Source organism: Silene latifolia, chromosome Y, assembly GCF_048544455.1.
Source record: "Silene latifolia isolate original U9 population chromosome Y, ASM4854445v1, whole genome shotgun sequence".
Classification (NCBI taxonomy): Eukaryota; Viridiplantae; Streptophyta; class Magnoliopsida; order Caryophyllales; family Caryophyllaceae; genus Silene; species Silene latifolia.
Window position 1 is genome coordinate 303,838,175 of NC_133538.1, and position 19,533 is coordinate 303,857,707.

General features: G+C 41.8%; 1 pseudogene; it reads right to left on the reverse strand.

The window, feature by feature from the left end:
• The window catches only part of LOC141631066 (GDT1-like protein 5), a 173,090-nt pseudogene that overhangs the window by 135,628 nt on the left and 17,929 nt on the right, over positions 1 to 19,533 (reverse strand).

Genomic DNA, 19,533 nt, shown 5'->3' on the forward strand with positions numbered 1-19,533 from the left:
GGAGCATTCCTTTGAGGTGAATATATGTTAACTAACTCAGTGTTTCTTTTTTTTTGACCTTCTCTACTTTCGGTTATCAGTCCTTCCAAATGGCTCTATTTCTGCGGGAGAAGATTTCTTCCTTGGAAGCTCAAAAGGCGGAGCTCCTAGAGCAGGTGAAGGCAGCTGAGGAAGGCAAGCTCAAGATCCAGGCTGAGTTAGACGCAACCCAGAATCTACTGCTGGCGGAAGCTGCTTAGAAGCAGAAACTGCAAAGTAGCCTTTCTGATGCTGAAAGGCGTATTTCTGGTGCTGAGAAATGTGCTGCTGACGCCAAGAACCATTCCTCCAATGCTAAGACTCGCCTCTCACAGATTCTGGACAGAAAGCCTCCTTGGTTTCTGAGGTGCAGATGCTGAAGGAGAAAAATGCTGACCTTAGGGACACTTTGATGAACGCCCTTGCCTATGCTGCTCTGGAAACCAAAATCGAGTGCATAAAGGCGTTTCAGAGTGGAGAGCATTTGGCCTGGGACCTCGAAGCAGAAGAGGAGAAACTTGTTGCAGACTTTCCTGAGTGCCTGAATCTAGATTTGGTGCCTGGTCTGGAGGGAGAAGGTGTTGTTCCTTCTGGTGCTCCAGATGCTGAGGAGGAGGTGACTTCCCCTGCTCCTGCTACTCAGACAGCTGCTTCTAGGGCTGTGGAGCACATTGACCTTGAGTAGTATTTCCTGCAAATGAAAATTTGTTTTGCTTTTTAGTTAGCATTTTGCTCTGTGTGGCATAGTATGTAGTTTTTGACAAACAATTTGGGATATTTTGGTCTGGTCAAGGGGACCAGGCATGTTTTGTTTTTATAATGAACATATGCAGTACTTTTCCTTTTCAGATATGCTTTGTGTCGTACCGTTTCTGGTGTTTCTTTTGATTTGTGCATGCACTTTTTACGCTGTATGTTTGGCCATCGCTGTTTGATTGCTGGCTAAGGATCTAGTTCGCCCACTCGTTCAGAGAAGCCAGGCTTGCGTGGGTACTAATGCAGCGCGGGAGACTGGTTGTCCCCGTTGTACGTGCTTAGCCACGGACACACGCCTTCTGTAGTAAATACAAGCTCTGCCAGATTAGTTTGCATTTTTATTCAATTAGCCATTTATTTGAAAAACATTTATGAAAAGGAATTTATTTAGTTGAAATGTTTAAAGTTGTTGATGTTTACAAAATAAAGTTCAGAGCCAGAGAAGATTTAAGTCAAAGTATATACAGAAACAACAATTTTTCTGGAAACAGGGAATGTTAGAATGTGTGTTGAAAAAACTTTCAGAACCAGAGAAGGTAAAAATTTATAGAAAAACATAAGTTAGTAAATATTGGAGGTCAAGCAGGTTTTCAGAGGCAAAGAATATTTAAAGCAAAATCTAGAACCTGGCGCAGTTGCATCTGGTAGACTGAGTACCCGGTTGTTGACCATGTTGGTCGCTTTGGTGAAATACTTTTTCAAGTGGATGATGTTCCAGGATCTGGGAACCATTTGTCCTTTCATAGTCATGAGTCGGTATGCTCCGTTTCCAACTACGCTCTCTACTTGGTATGGCCCCTCCCAGTTGTAGGCGAATTTTCCTGCTTGTCGGTTTTTGGTATTCTGGAAGACTTTCCTCAGGACCAGATCTCCTACCTGCAGGGTTCTTACCTTCACGTTCTTGTTATAGCTCCTGGCCACCGTTTGTCGGTATGAAGCCATCTTAATCTGAGCGATGGTTCTGAGCTCGTCTATCGTGTCTAGACTGCTTGTCATATCTTTTGCCCACTTGCCCCCCTCTCCTCCAGCTACTTTTTTAGGTTTTCCACAATAATCTTATTGCTGGATTCGGCTTGTCCGTTGGACTGGGGGTTTCTGGGAGTAGACTTCTGTAGTGAGATATTCCACCTAGCACAAAAAGCTCCAGTCCTATTTCCAATAAATTGGGATCCATTATCACATATAATCTCAGATAGAATGCCAAACCTGCATATGATATTGCGTTTAATAAAAGATATAACCTGGGTTTTTGTAACCTAGGAGGATGATTCTGCTTCTATCCATTTGGAGAAGTAGTCCGTCAAAGCGAGCATATAGACTTTGTTTTCTGGCACTTTGGGTAACGATCCCACGATGTCCATTCCCCACTTCATGAAGGGCCAGGGTGAAATGACCGGATGCAGAGGCTCTGCCGGCCGGTGGCTGACGTGAGCGTGCCTCTGACAAGTATCACATTTTTTTGCGAACTCCAGGGCATCTTTGCGCATTGTGGGCCAGAAGTATCCCTACCTCGGTGCCTTGTTGGACAGGCTCCCACCCCCTGCATGATTTCCATATTCTCCAATGTGGAGAGCATGCAAAACAGCCTAAGATTCTTCCCGGTCCAGGCATCTGAGGTAGGGTCTAGCGAGGGATTTTCTGAACAAGACACCATCAATTAGTATGAATCTGGATCTTTTCATTCTGAAGCTCCTTACCTCCTTTTTATCTGCTGGCAGGATATCACTCTGCAGGCAATCCTGGTATGGCTTCCTCCAGTCTGGAGTATCTTCATCATTGCTGGTGCTGCACAACACTTCTGCTTCCTATTCGGGTTTCAGTATTGCTGGCTCCAGCACATGGACAATTGGTATTGTGGAGATGGCTCCCCCTTTGAAGGTTGCCCCCAAGGTGGCTAGCGCATCTGCTTCTGTTTTTTGGTCTTTGGGGATTTGTTTGATGTTGAACGTGGCAAATCTGAGGGTCAACTCCTTTGCTATGTCTAGGTATGCCATCATCCTAGAGTCCCTGGCTTCATAGGAGTCATTTACATGGTTAACTATAAGTTTAGAATCACTGCAAACCTTGAGGTGTCAGATTTTCAGGTCCCGAGCCAGCTTCAAACCCAGGATCAAGGCCTCGTATTCTGCTTCGTTGTTTGTTGCCTTGAATTCACATCTTACCGCCTGGACTATGAGATCTCCCTGGGGTGATTTGAGGACCAATCCTACTCCTGCTCCTCTTGAGTTAGAGGCTCCGTCGACATGTAGTTCCCACACTTGTTCTCCTTTATCTTCTTCCAGATTCAGAATGTCCTGTTCTGCCTGGGTCTGGAGAGCCGGGCAGAAGTCAGACACAAAGTTTGCCAGAGCTTGAGATTTTATTGCTGTACGAGGTTCAAATTTCAAGTCATAACCGCTCAGGTGCACTGACCACTTAGCCATCCTTCTGAAAATTATGGTTTTCTCATGATAGTCTTAAGAGGATAATTAGTTATCATGGAAATTGTATGAGACTCAAAATAAGGACGCAGTTTATAAGATGTTGTAACTAGTGCAAGGACGAGTTTTTCCAGCGATGTGTACCTGGTCTCTACAGGAAGCAGAGACTTACTGACGTAATATACTGGATGCTGTGATCCCTCCTGCTCTCGTACTAGTACTGCACTTACTGTTGCTTCTGTGACTGACAGATACAGGAATAGTGGCTCTCCTGGCTCTGGCTTCGACGGGAGTGACGGAGTGCTGAGATAATATTTTAACTCTTGAAATGCTTTCTCATGCTCCTCTGTCCACTCGAATATTTGGCTTTTTATGAGTATATCGTAAAACAACTATCTGTCAGAGGATCTGGATATGAACCTGTTTAGGGCTGCCACTCTTCCAGTCAGGCGCTGGACGTCTTTTGGTTTCTGCGGTGACTCCAGCTGCAGAATTGCTTTGATTTGTTCGGTGCTCGCTTCTAGCGCTCTATGGGTCACCATGTATCCTAGAAATTTTCCACTAGAGACCCCGAAGGTACACTTTGTCGGATTCAGCTTCATCTGTTATTTTCTGAGGGTGTTGAAAGTATCTGCCAGGTGCTGGTGGTTATGTGAAACCTGCTTTGGTTTGACGACCATATCGTCTATGTACACTTCCATAGTTTGACCTATTTGCTCTTTAAACATCATGTTTACCAGCCTCTGGTCGGTGGATCTTGCATTTTTAAGTCCAAAAGGCATGACGTTATAGCAATAGATACCTTGCTCGGATCTGAATGCCGTCTTTTCCTGGTCGGCAGGGTGCATCTTTATCTGGTTGTAGCCGCTCCAGGCATCCAGGAATGTTAGCATCTTGTGACCCGCAGTAGCATCCACCATGGCGTCTATGTGTGGTAGCGGAAACGGATCTTTTGGGCAAGCTTTATTTAAATCTGTAAAATCGACGCAGACCCTCCACTTGCCATTTTTCTTCGGGACTACCATCACATTGGACAAACATTTTGGATATTTCACCTCTTGAATTTTTCCTGCAGCAAGCAGGTTATCTACTTCTTGGTTTATGACCTGGTTCCTTTCAGAGGCAAACTTCCTTCTTTTCTGCTGCACATGTTTATAGCTTGGATCCACTCTTAGCTTGTGGGTTATCACACTTGGGTCTATCCCTATCATATCATTATGTGACCAAGCAAAACAGTCCATGTTAGTTCTCAACAACCGATCGAGTTCTTCACGAATGTTACCAGTACATTTTGATCCGATTAGCACGGTTCGTTCTGGATGCAGTGCGTCCAGGATGACTCCGTCTAGTTCTGCCTGCTGGGGCTCAATATATTCGTCCTGGATGCGCTGGCTTTGTAATTGCTATGCAAGCGGGCTGGTTGTTGATTTCAGAGCCACTTTATAACAATCCTTAGCTTCCTCTTGGTCTCCACGTATATCTTGCACACCCCAATGCGTTGGAAACTTCAGACACTGGTGGTACGTCGAGGGTATTACCTTCATCTCGTGGATCTAGGGCCTGCCAAGGATCACATTGTAAGTGAAGGCTCTATCAATAAACAGATACCTTACCTGCTTGTTAACTCCTCCGGCATAGGTTGGGATGACGATCTCTCCTAGGGAATGCTTTGTTTCGCCACTAAATCCAACCAAGGGAACCGCCTTTTTTGCTAGATCTTTTTCGCTGAATCCCACTCCTTTGAGCGTCTCCAGCATGATTAAGTTAACGGAGATTCCGGTATCCACCAGGATCTTTCTCACCTCGCAATTTCCTCTAGGGAACGTGATGATTAAAGCATCGTGGTGCTGTTCTAGAGCAGACTGAGCATCTGTTTCGTCAAAGGTGACTGATGGCAGGTTCTGGCGACTGATCGTGCAGGAATATTCTTGCTTATCTCCCTTTGCTTCAGTGGCAGGCCTCTTTGCTGTTGAGTACGTCAATCCGCATAGCTCCGAGCCACATGTGATTACATTTACAGTTCTAGTGCACTGAAGGGGGGTGGGGTGTGGGGGGGGGGGGGGGGGAGATGGAAGGACCTGATCTGTAGAGTTCACTCTGGTTGTGCCTCTGGGTAGGAGGTGATCCAGGTTTCCTTGCTCATAATGATACATAACTTCCTTCCTGAGAGAATGGCATTCGTCTGTGTCGTGGGTGTTGCTGCCGTGGAATTCACACTTTTTGCCAGTGTCCTTTCTGCTGCTAGAGTATCCTTCAGTCGGGGGTTTGGGCCATCTGACTCTGCGACCCAGCTCCTGCAGGGCTTTGAACAATCCTGCACGATTAGTGGTGAAACCATACTCACTTACCATCGGAAGCAGATCTAGGTCCCCCTTTCCTTCCGTGCTCCCAGAAACTTTGTGCACGCTTCTGCTGTAGGGTTTGGATCTTTCGCTCCTCTTTTCCACCGAGGCTTTTCTGGATACTGGGTCTGAATCGTAAGTGCCTCTTATTGGTGCAGAGTCTTCCTCCAGCCTCATGATAGCAATCGCCTTCGATTGTACCTCCTCAAAGGTAGTGCATGGATGCATGGTCAGGTTCTTGTATAGATCTAAATCCTGGTGCAGTCCTCGGCGGAAGGCTTGTAAAGCGGTTGCTATATCGTACCTTGGAATTGCCACCTTCTCTTTGTTAAACCTGTTCAAGTAATCACGAGTAGATTCCTCAAACCCCTGCATAGCTATCTCGTGCCGCTTTCTCTAATGGACGTGCTACGCCTGGTATCCTGTACATTAGGTCCCTCAGCTTCTGGTATTGCTTCTTCAGCGAACTACCTGCTCCTGCAAGGGGGTTAGAAACAGGCGGGAAGGAACCAACAGGTGTACCTCCTAACCAGGGCCCTCCAGGGAATTGGCCAGATGTTGGGTGACTTGTCACTGGTGTTGCACTGATTATAGATCATGGCTGTCATCCTGGTGTCTGCTGCATGCCTCTGATCCAGGCTTCACTAGTGAATTGGCTGAGTGATGGAACTGCTATGTTGATGACAGCTTCATATTGCCATCCGGATGTCTGGTGCATCGGTGTTCCTGCAAAAGGTGGATAGTCAGACCCTGACGGAGTGCTAAGCAGTGCATTACTTGGTGTCTGCAGCAGGCTGGGTGGTTGTCAAATGACAAACATCCCAATCCTCTAGGCTCGACTGGTTCACTGGGTGCTACTCCTGCAAGGTCTAGTCTGGTGACTAGTTCTGACGGAATTGGTCAACTTGATCCTCCACCGCTGGTCAGGTTCAGGCCTCAGGTGCTGACGCTGGTTTGGGCTGGACTGCGGTTACGATCTGAGCGATCAGGTTCTGATTGTCATTCCTCATATCCTCAACGGCCTGGCGTAGAGTATCCATCCCCTGGATCATCACCTGCATCAGGTCAAGTGCTGGAGGTCCTCTGCTTCTGAGAACTTCTGCACCTGATCCCTTCTGGGTCGGGAGTCTGGACGCAGCTTCTCCTCTACTGGGGCTGCTTTCCCTGCTGAATCTGGGCTGGCTGAACGCGCCTGCTGCATTGGGTATCTGCGGTGGGTTCAGAGGCAGAGGCATGGTTCAGGGTGACACGCTTACAGGGACCTACTAGCTGGATGCTGGAGGAGCACTTACTGATCCTGCAGATGCAGGGGATAGTCTTGCTCCAGAGGACAGGGCTGACATACTTTGGCTGCTGGAAGGGTTCTAGCTCGTTCCGGACATGGTGGCGGCTGGTTCGGTCTTGCGAGGTTTGGCTATAGAAAATGATCATTATGCCCCACGGTGGGCGCCAATCTGTTTTGGTAAAAATTTACCGACTATTAATTTAATTTAGTGAGTGATAGTGAGTAATCTACGACCAACGATGATGTGAATAAAACGACTTTAACGAACGTATGAACGACGAATAAAAAGATTGACACGCAAGGTTTTGGTGACGCGAAAAACCCGTTGTGGAAACAACCGCGGGAGAAATCGGAATCCCACCCATTTGGCACTATAATCGAGGGAATATTATGGAAGTAAGGAAAATACAACCAATAATTGACTAATGTAGTATTGCTGATAGAATCCGTGATATAGAGTGTGAATGATGAAGTATTGTGTGATGCCCTTTGCTTTACTCTTCCTTTGCTTTATATAGTTGTCGAAGTAAGGTCTAGAGTCAAAAACTTCCTCCGTGCTTCTGCTCCTAGATTCTTGGTCAACCCCACAAGAATAGGAGATTGTTGTTGATTTTTCACGTGGGCTTTGACAAAGTAAATGCCCCACTTGTGTTTGTTTCCCATCTTAATCCTATGGCTCTTGATGTGCCACGTCACCGGTCCTCTTTAATTGCTTTCCTCCAATCAATGCCGGCCACGCCACAGGTAATAAAATATTAATTTTTATCCCTAACAACAGGTAACGGGGAAAGACATACGAAGCTTACCCTTGTGTTAAAAAGCCTAAAAGTCTCTTAATAGTGGAGAGAAGTTGTCCTTCAATTGGACCTCCTCCAATTTGCTAAGTTTGCTTATGTTGAGAGTAAAATTAAAATTGACACTTTCACATACCACGTAGATCCATCAACTATGATAGAAAGATAAACAATTTTTTTTGGGATGGATAAAGTGGTATAAATACAAAATCAATTATTAGCATTTTCTAATAGATTCCAAAATCTTCGTAAAACAATAAGCCTAAAGACTAGGGGGGGAGGGGGGATCACCAAAATAGGTTGGGATACTTTTAATGGTGTTTAGAGGTAAGAAATTTACAAAAGGGGGTGATGGAGATTGAAATAAATTATTGAAATGGGTTCATGTAGGACAGAGAAGAAGTCGCAAAGTCACTCAACGACTTAGTATCCAAGTCTCGAGTAGCGCAGCCACGCTACCAGGCTATATACCACAACTTTTTGTTAAAGAAAAACTTTGTTAACAATGGTAAAGTCACTAAGTTGCTTAGCGACTTGGATATTAAGTTGCTAAGCGACTCAACGACTTTTCTTTGTCCTGTGTGGACCCATTTATTTCAATCCCATCCTTTTTGTTAATTTCTTTGCCTTTAAACACCATTTGATTTAAACAAAACCTCGATAGGCTGGGTATGATCAGCATACTGCCATACCACAGATAAATAAAAAGTTCTAACACAAAAATAAAAAAAACAATCATGTTCAGTAGTCACAACCAACCGGCCGGCGGCTCATAAGCAACAAGAAAGTGGAGAATACACAAGGAAAACATCATATCAAGAAGATCCCTAAAAGAGAAAGGGCACATGAAATACTCACAGAATACCACCAAGAACAACGCCGAATGGATTCTCATCGGCAACAAGACCAATAGTTGCCAGCTACAAGCAAGCCATACATTATTAATAGGGGAATGTTGGAGCAGTGAAATAAAAATACATTCCTCGAATTTTACAGCTAATAAGAAACAAGTCTAAATTTCAGAGTCTAGCCAACCTGGCTCTTGTCACCCCATTAGCCGAAGAAAGTTATCCAAAATGCCTGCAGAAGAAATTAAAACAAACCACCCACTCCAATTAACAACCTTAACTGGACGACATAAGTAAAGCTAATAGTCACTAATCATTTTACCGGTTACCTTTAAGAGGATAGCGATATAAATTGAGTGATAAATGACCTGTTCTTTGAAAATTGAGTGAAGTCACTAATCATTTTACCGGTTACCTTTAAGATAGAGATAGAAATTGAGTGAGAAATGGCCCGAGTGAGAAATGGTCTTCTTCTTCTTCTTCTTCCTCCTCCTCCTCCTTAAACAAAGAAGAAGTTTTATCATCAAGCACTCATGCTACAGCTAATATATTAATCAATGAGTTTGTTAAAGCTTGGCTATAATGCAAAACAACGAGCCTCCGACTATCAAGCTAAAGGCATAGTGAAGACAAACTATCCACGAAACTTAGAAGGATGTGAGGAACAATGGTCGTTAATTATGCTAATTACTCTATCAAATTAACAATTTGTAATACAAACTTGACTCTAACTATTTCAATTAAGAAAGTAGTAAAGTGTAAGTAAGGGTCAAATCCAAGAGAAGGACTCACAACTAAAGACTTGACTTTTAACTATGAAACAAACTAATTAGGACTGTTAGTATGTGACTCGTATGTCACTTACGGAGTATATCGGTGTTTGATTACGGTGAGATAAAATTAGCTAAGGAAGAAAATAAGGGCAAGTGTCCAGCGGGTCGCGGGAGTTTCTGACCAAAAGCCAACTATTGCTCTACGTTGGAATTTTAGAGTTGACTTTTTTCTAGCGTTGACTTTACTATTGAAAAGTTGACGTCAGCTTTTGGTTTCCTTAGTTTAATTAGGCAATATTATTTTGTCTTTATTAATTATATTTCTTAATTAATTAGAATAATCTTTGTTAGGGTAGTTTAATATATAAACACTACCTTAACCTAGTTATTCTTTTAAGGAGAGATTTGTGAGGCAAACATATTGAGAGTTTTAAGAGGCAGATCTAGAAAAACTCTGTGCTCATCTTTTGTAATATGTAATTCTCCCGATATAGTGAATTATTCTCCCTCGCCCTGGTGGATGTAGCTATCACATTGATAGTGAACCACGTTAAATTCTTTGTGTCTTTTATTTTTGCATCTACTCCGTATCGCTTCCGCACAACAATTGGCACCAGAGCTTTGAGTTTTTGGATCCAGGGAGGAGAAGATGTCGAGTGAGACTATAAGGATTGAGAAGTTCGATGGGAGGAATAGTTTTTCACTATGGCAGTTGAAGATGAGGGCTTTGCTAAAGGAGCGGTGCATCTGGAAACCCTTGACGCCGGGTTTCTCCACGAAGGTGACGAAGGCGAAGCTTTGTCGCGGGTGCCGAATCTAGGGTGACCGAGACGGAAGATCCCGCCTTGTTAACAATGGAGGAGAGGGCTCATTCATCGATCTTGTTGAGTTTGTCAGACGATGTCCTAACCGAGGTAGCCGGTGAGTCGATCGCAATGGGGTTATGGTGAAATTGGAGAGTTTGTACATGACAAAGTCGCTCACCAATAAGTTGTTGTTGAAACAACGTCTGTTCTCTTTCAAGATGCAGATAGGTATGTCACTTCGTGATCATTTAGACAAATATAATACTATATTACTAGATCTGCGTAATATAGATGTTAAGATTGAGGATGAAGATGTCTTTAATTAGTTTGGTTTCTTTACTGCGTCGTATGAGAATTTTGTAGATTCTTTTGTTCTTGGTAAAGAGACATTGACCTTAGAGGAAGTGAAGTCAGCACTTTGCACTAGGGAGTTGCGACAAAAAGCAAGCGTTGACTTAGGAGACGGATCGGGCGAGGTTTAGTTGTTAATAACACTAAGAAGGGTGGAGGTCGGAAGAAAAAGGCTAAGGCTAAGGCTCCGGACACCAATACTGCTAGTAATTCTGTTATCTATTACCTATGTAAAGAACCCGGGCATAAAAGACCTAGTTGTCCTAAGTTGAAAGCTAAGTCTAATGCGGCTGTAGTTCAAAGTAAGAATGTGGAGTACGATTCTGAGGCGGACTATGCTCTTACGGTTGATTCTGTTCGTCCTGTAGATCGTTGGATTCTAGATTCTGGGTGTTCTTATCATATGTGTCCACACAAGCATTGGTTTAGTACTTATGAGTCCTTTAATGGGAGTCACGTTGTTGTTGGCAACAATGCTACTTGTGAGGTAGTGGGTATTGGGTCGATCAAGGTGAAGACTGCTGAGAGTAAGAAGTGTACTTTGACTAATGTGAGGCATGTTCCAGCTTTGGGGAAGAATCTTATGTCACTTGGTTCATTAAGTGATTTAGGATATGAGTTCCAGGGTAAAGGGAAGATTTTGTCTGTCACAAAGGGTTCTCGTTTGATTCTGAAAGGTGTCAAACAAAATACCTTGTATGTATTTCAAGGTGAAACACTGACTAGTTCTGCGGTTTGTGCATCCGTAAATCACGGAGAGATGACTAACCTTTGGCATAAGAGGCTTGGTCATATGGGTGAGAGAGGGATGCAGCTGTTGTCCAAGAGAGATCTTCTTAACGGTGTCAAGGTGAGGAACCTTGAGTTTTGTGAACATTGTGTGTTTGGTAAGAAACACAGATCTAAATTTAGCAAGGGTGTTCATACAACAAAAGAAGTCCTTGATTATATCCATTCGATTCTTTGGGGCCTGCTCGAGTTGAAGGTATGGGAGGTTATTATTATTTTGTTACATTTATTGATGACTATTCCAGGTACACATGGCTTAGGTTGCTTAAGCAGAAGAGTGAGGCTTTCAAAGTCTTTGTGCAATGGAAGACTTTGGTGGAAAATCAGAAAGGTAAGAAGATCAAGAAGCTACGAACGGACAATGGTTTGGAATTCTGTTTAGGAGAATTCAATGAGTTCTGTAAGAATGAAGGTATAGGAAGGCATCATACCATCAGGGGTACACCACAGCAGAACGGTGTAGCAGAACGAATGAACCAGACACTGTTAGAGAGAGTTCGATGCATGCTCTCTAATGCAGGTCTTGCTAGAAGGTACTGGAGTGAAGCTGTTCTTACAGCTTGTTACTTGATCAATCGTGGTCCTCATATGGGAATAAACTGCAAGATTCCTTATGAGTTATGGAGCGGCAATGTACCGGATTATTCTACACTTAGAGTTTTTGGATGTGTAGCTTATTATCATGTAAAGGATAGTAAGTTAGATCCAAGGGCAAGGAAGGGGTGCTTTCTAGGATATGGAGATGGAGTTAAGGGGTTCAAGATTTGGTCTCCGTTAGAGGGTCGTGTTATTATTAGCAGGGATGTTACCTTTGATGAAAATTCCATGTTTATTTCTAAAGAGGTGTCCAAGGGTGTTGAAAAGGATAATAGAGCCGAGGAAGAGGTGGAGTTTGAGGTGGCTCCTGTCACTTTATCTATGTTACCACGGGTTGTGATCGAGGAGGATGCCGAACCAGTTATTTCTTCTAGTCCTGTGACTACTCCTACTCCAGTTAATGAGGAAAGTCAGCAGGGTGAATCTTCTAATCAACCAACTGATCCTATTGACTTGCCTAAACGTGTAAGCAAGAAGACTAGTAGGTTTATTGAGGAGCTTGAGGGCCGCAAAGTTCGTGGCAATAATTGCTATGTTGAGGAGATGGTTGGTTATGCATTACAGGTAGCTGATGAAATTGAGTCTGAAGAACCATCATCTTATAAAGAAGCAATTGTTAGTAGTGAGTCGGTGCAATGACTTGCTGCTATGGGTGAAGAGATGGAGTCTCTTCACAAAAATAATACTTGGGAACTTGTGCCACCACCAGAAGGGAGAAAATTGATAGGGTGTAAATGGGTATTCAAGAGAAAGGAAGGAACTTCAGAGGCTGAGTCGGTTAGATACAAGGCCAGACTTGTTGCTAAGGGGTTTAGTCAGATAGAGGGAGTTGATTATGTGGAGATTTTTTCTCCTGTTGTGAGACACACTTCTATTCGTGTGTTACTAGCTATAGTGGCACATTATGATTATGAGCTTGAGCAACTTGATGTCAAGACCGCCTTTCTCCACGGTGAGTTGGAGGAAGATATTCTAATGAAGCAGCCAGAGGGGTTCGAACTTCCAGGGAAAGAGCATTTTGCCTGTCATTTGAAGAAGTCCTTGTATGGGCTTAAGCAATCTCCAAGGCAATGGTACAAAAGATTTGACACTTTTATGGTAGAGCATGGGTATGAGAGAAACCCATATGATTGTTGTGTTTATCATAACAAGCTAGAAGATGGGTCTTTGATTTATTTACTCTTATATGTTGATGATATGCTTGTTGCTGCTAAGAAAAGGTCAGATGTTGATAATTTGAAGAAGCTACTCAGTTCAGAGTTCGATATGAAGGATCTTGGGTTCGCGAAGAAGATATTAGGGATGGAGATTTACAGGGATCGTTCTAAAAGGAAGCTTTTCTTATCTCAGAAAAGCTACATTGAGAAGATACTTGGCCGTTTTGGTATGGGTAATGCTAGACCTTTAAATACTCCTTATGCTGTCGGTAAGTTAACTATATCTTCTGCGCCTCAAACTGAAGCTGAGAAGTCTTATATGCCAACGGTTCCCTATGCTAGTGCAGTTGGCAGTTTAATGTATGCCATGGTTTGCACTAGGCCTGATATTGCACATGCTGTTAGTGTTGTTAGCAGGTTTATGGCTCAACCTGGCAAAGAACACTGGTTAGCGGTAAAGAGAGTTTTCCGCTATATGAGAGGAACGACAGATGTTGGTCTCGTTTATGGGAATGATGATGAGTGTTTAGTTGTTGGATATTCTGATTCCGATTATGCTGCAGATGTAGATAGCAGGAGGTCCGTAACCGGGTATGTTTTTACACTTGGTGGTTCTGTTGTTAGTTGGAAGTGAACATTACAATCTTCTGTGACTTTGTCAACCACGGAGGCGGAGTATATGGCTTTAACAGCAGCTGCTAAGGAGGCTATATGGTTAAAGGGTTTTGTAAGTAAGCTTGGTCTACATCAAGAGATCGCTTCGTTGTATTGTGACAGCTTAAGTGCTATTTGTTTGGCGAAGGATCAGGTGCATCATGATAGAACCAAGCACATAGATGTCAGGTATCATTTTCTGAGGAACGAGAAGAGAATTAAAGTGAAGAAAGTGGGAACAGCTGACAATCCTGCAGATTGCTTCACTAAGCCGGTTCCATTCAGCAAGTTCAAACATTGCTTGGACTTGTTGAATATAGACAGTTATGTCTAGACCCTTCGGGGTGCTGAGCTCGAGGTGGAGCCTTGAGTGGCCCGGTCCAGGGCTAAATGGACGCAGGCCTTTGTCCAGGGCTAATTGGATGGGAGACCAGTCCCAGTATATTGGATGGTTATAGACTCAAGGTGGAGTCTATTGTGTTCTAGTGTGAGCGCTCATTTGCTGGAACATGGCAGATACAAGTTTACTTAGGAGTGACTTGTATAGTGGACGAGTGGTTTGGAAGTCGTTTGCTAAATGTGACTGTCCGAGTCAAGGTGGAGAATTGTTAGTATGTGACTCGTATGTCACTTACGGAGTATGTCGGAGTTTGATTACGGTGAGATAAAATTAGCTAAGGAAGAAAAAAAGGGCAAGTGTCCAGCGGGTCGCGGGAGTTTCTGACCAAAAGCGAACTATTGCTGTACGTTGGAATTTTAGAGTTGACTTTTTTCTTGCGTTGACTTTACTATTGAAAAGTTGACGTCAGCTTTTGGTTTCCTTAGTTTAATTAGGCAATATTATTTTGTCTTTATTAATTATATTTCTTAATTAATTAGAATAATCTTTGTTAGGGTAGTTTAATATATAAACACTACCTTAACCTAGTTATTCTTTTAAGGAGAGATTTGTGAGGCAAACATATTGAGAGTTTTAAGAGGCAGATCTAGAAAAACTCTGTGCTCATCTTTTGTAATCTGTAATTCTCCCGATATAGTGAATTATTCTCCCTCGCCCTGGTGGATGTAGCTATCGCATTGATAGTGAACCACGTTAAATTCTTTGGGTCTTTTATTTTTGCATCTACTCCGTATCGCTTCCGCACAACAAGGACTCTACTAACTAATTAAGATACTAACCATAATTTAAGACTTACTAATTATACTTCTAAATAAATAATGGTATGAACAATGATGAACATGTGAAAAGACATATGAGGAGAGAAATAGGTTGCAAGTAACATAAGAACACTAAAGATGTAAACTTTTGCTATTTTGATAATAACACAAACAAGTAGAGTGCAAGAAATCAATATGTGAACGAAACTTGGTGAGCATTCACAAAGGTGAGGCTCCCTATATTTTCTCTTTCATTTTCTTATTCGTCCACCTCATTTTCCACTAACTTCATCATTTACCCTTCCCATTTCATATCTACATCTATGCAACAATGGGGTTTCCCAACAATATTAATTTACACCCAAAAATTTGGGAGCCTCCCCAAAAGCAACACAAAATGCCTTGCTTTTTCTTTGAGGACTTCCCCTACAAATAGAGGAGCCCCATTTATTGGGAAGGTGTGTGCAATAATGAGGTTCCCCATTTGAGAGGAGAGAGGGCATATGGGGAGGTTAGTTTCCTACCTTTACGGATGCTCTAACAAACCCTTGGTAACCACCCTTTCTCAAGTAAGACTCTTTTATCCTTTCCAAATTACTTACCCACTAATTTACACCCATGTATGACAACCCATCATTGAATGCAACATCACATATTAACCATGCATGATGTGTAAACAAGAGCATTAAGAGCATAACCAAGTGAGAAAAACTAGGATATGGATATTTCACAAACAAGATTAAACCATACAAATTATGAAATACATGTATTCCTCTCTTATAAAGATGTGATCTTTAAAGCAATCTCACAAGATTATAAGTTGCGTCAAATAAAAGTATAAAAACCAAACCAACTTTGTAGAATTTGGAATAGTCAAATGAAATAGATGGAAGGATGATCAATTCACATAACAATTCATTCAACATAATCATTAAACACAAGAGGAAAAACAATAAGTAAATTAAAGAAAGGATAGAGAGTCACTACATAGATTCAAGATGGCTCCTTGGATGAATTACACTAAGAGTTAAAGGCCTAGCCTTCCATAATCTTAGAGGAGTCTAAGGATTGTGGAAAGATTAGCATAAAACCCAATGATTACAATTTTGTCTTTCTTAATACTACTTTTCATACTAGCATAAGAGTCTTAATTATTACAAGATTAGATGATGTTTTCATCTCAAAATGTTGAACTATTTATATGGGTGCACAAAAACCTAGGATGAGTCGACAATAAATGCCCACAAGCGGATAATTAGGCCCGTGTCTTAAGCGAAGAGCCCAGGCAAAAAGGAAAGGCGCTGGCTACGCCCTACTGCGCAGTTTGCGCTGTGAGGGGCAGGCTGCACGTGCTTTTTACTAGAGCCTCTCCTCAACATCTGACTATCATTTTGGCTTCCATGCTCCTTCTTCACTTGATCATGCCTCGGTTTCTGAGATTCATGAGTTAGCTTGTACAAAACTACTTCATCATCTCAACTCATCACTAAGAAAACACTGGAATTACATTTGAGATGTGGCAACCAAATTCGAGTTCAAATATCCGAATTATAATCAAATGGAATTTGCCGACATTTATCAAAGATTAGCTCACAAAATCAGCTTTGTAACACAATAACCAACCTAAAATGACTCAACTAACTCGATACAAAACGACACTATCAGTATACAATTACACATTCTAATACCAAACTCTCATGGTCTCACCTTGTTGTCTTTGGATGCTCCTCTAGCGCCCTTGAAATCAGCATCCTAATAAAACAGAAACAATTAGTGAAGAAATTCAAAGTACATGTACTACATGTCCAAGATAGGTGTCATATATCAACCAATTTCTTTTCAACTTCATCTAATTCCTCGGCATCCTTGTAGAATCAAATCAAATTAGCTATGAGTGCAAAATTTTATCTTTTCATCTCTTCTCAACTGTTTTGCTATACAGACAATTAAGTGTAAAAGAAAAACCTCAGCAGGTGAGAAAATTGAAAAGGACAAAGATAAATGTTAAGAATTACCCTTCTTGATGGAAACAGTCCCACAATGACCACAATCCAAAGCCAAAAAATAGCAGAGTAGCAATATGATGAGACCATGTCCGAGATATCTGTGTAATATAAAACACATTTTTTTTTTTTTTGAAACCCAACTGGGTAATATTATACCTTAATCAAGAAACCGATTCACTACCTCAGGCAGCGTACCAATCCAAACAGAGTTGCCTACTACACTCGGTAAGACATGCGCAAGAGCATGCGCTACCTTATTATTCTTTCTCACTACTACAAATCCAGGCAACTACAACGCCCCTTTAACAACGCTTATTCACGAAAATCACAATAGACGTTGTAGAATGTATGGCGCGAATTTTACTAAAATTAATTACAACGGGTATGGTTATATAACCATTATTATAAGTTTTAACAACGGGTCAAACATGCACAACCGCTGTTAATAATTTGGCGCAAAGTTAATGAAAAGTAATAACAACGGCTATTTTTGAAACTCGTTGTTAAAACTTTTTAACAACGGTTTTTATTTTACAACCGTTGTTAAAACGTTTTAACAACGGTTTTTGTTTTACAACCGTTGTCAATACTTTCCATACTATAAACCACACAAACACAGATCAGCTACAGCCACAAAACACAAACCTTAACACAAACACAAATACAAACACAGACAAACACAAACACAAACACAAAACACACACTTTCTGATCGTCTCTTTTTCTCTTTCTCATCGTCGCTTTATCATCTCGCCGTCACTGTTGATTTCATCGTCTCTTACTTTCTCTAATTATCAGGTAAATTTCGCCGTCACTGTTGGTTTCATCGTCTTTCATCGCCATTATTTTCTTTTTCTAATTATTTCATTTGCATGTATGTGTTTTTATCGATCATTATGTTATTTTTCTAAGTATTATTCGCTTAATTAGCTAGTAAAACAAATTAAATAAAATAAAACAAAGAAGAAGCAAGATGATAGAGAGGAATGCATGATAAACTTAATTAATTTATATATATATATATATATATATATATATATATATATATATATATATATACATAAATTAAAAAAAAATTACATTAATAAAAATGCAATTCTTATATTTTCATAGAGAGTCTTATTCTCTTCTATGATATCCGTCCTCTCCTCCTTAGCTATTTGGAGGTTCCGTTTGTGATTGCTATATCGTCATATAGCTGCAACAACTGCTACTCTGTCAAGCCATCTTTTTTGGCGTCCTTGAGTACGGATCGAGCATCCACAAGGTAGCTCCTGAAACTGTCCTCAATGTGGAGCAACCGGCGGATGAAACTGTTGTTGTTCTCGATCATAGTAAGAGTCTTAAGGATGATATCATTCATTTTATTGATGAAGTTTGGAGTTTGTTTGAAAGATTAATTAGGGTTTGGAGTTTGTTTTAGCAGTTAGGGTTTGGAGATAGTGAGTTAATGGAATTGTAGTTGAGATAATGCATGTATTTATACTAAGTAATGTGTGGTTTGAGTTGTTTTTTAATTAATATATGTTAGGAAGTTGTGCCATAATCATCATCACATCTCTCTCTGCTGCTTCAAATCTTATTATAACCCTTCTCACTCTATATTGTCCATTCATATGCACAGGGATGGCAGTAATAATGCATGCATCGGAATTATAACGGGCCGTAATTATGCATGCATCTAGTAATATTTTTTTTTTTAAAAAAACAAACAATAACGGTTATTAAGAAACAACCCGTTGTCTTTAGTTATAACAATGGTTTTGTATATTACAACCGTTGTTATAACTTTCCCACCAAAATTGAGTCACACTTTCCACAACGGGTTTTTATACTTAAAACCGTTGTTAATAGTTTTAACAACGCTTTCCTTAAGAAAACCAACCGTTGTTAAAACCTTTTACAACGGACGCTTTAACAACGTCCGCTTTTTTATATAACAACGGTTTTTAACCGTTGTTATAGCCTGTATCTGTAGTAGAGCTACTTGTATACGACCAACTAATAGAAGAAAACGAAGAACATAAAGTACGAATATCATCTAAAACTAAAAAGAAAGTGCTTCGTCCCGTCTTGTGCGCCTTGAGGGCTTCAATCAGCTGCGAACAGTCACTTTCCACCACCAAATTTTCGTGTCCCGCCTTCACCGCTTCCTCCATTCCATCGAGCACAGCTACCGCCTCTGCCACCCTTGGTTCCCACACCTTCTTCCTGTGCCTTGCCAAGCCCCATAACACCCTCCCCATCTCGTCCCTACACACCGCTCCAACATCCACTCCAATGCCTTCCTTCACCCCCGCATCAACATTTAGTTTAACCCATCCTGGACTTGTGGCACGCCATCCCTCATCCACCCCTTGCCCTCGCCTATTATCTCCCTCCTTAACCTCCTTTTTGCTTTCGTCATACCACTGTTAATTTCCTCCACAACATCCCTTACCCTTTTAATCACCCTCTCCACCTCGACACCTCCTCCTTAAAAAACCACCCTAATGCGCGCTTCCCATAAAGCCCAGCAAGCCAGCATCATCCTCTCATAATCAACCTCTTCCATCTCCCTCCACCACCCTTCCACCCATTCCCTTACCTCGCCATGCTGCCCCACGCCTCCACCATCATCTTCCAGCTCCATGTTAAGCCCTTCCCAAACCTGTTCAGCGACCATACAATCCCGAAATAAGTGTATACAAGACTCGACTTGACAAAGACACAACGGACACATAACATCCTCACTATTGACTCGAATTGACACATTTACCTTTGTTGCTAATGCATTGTTG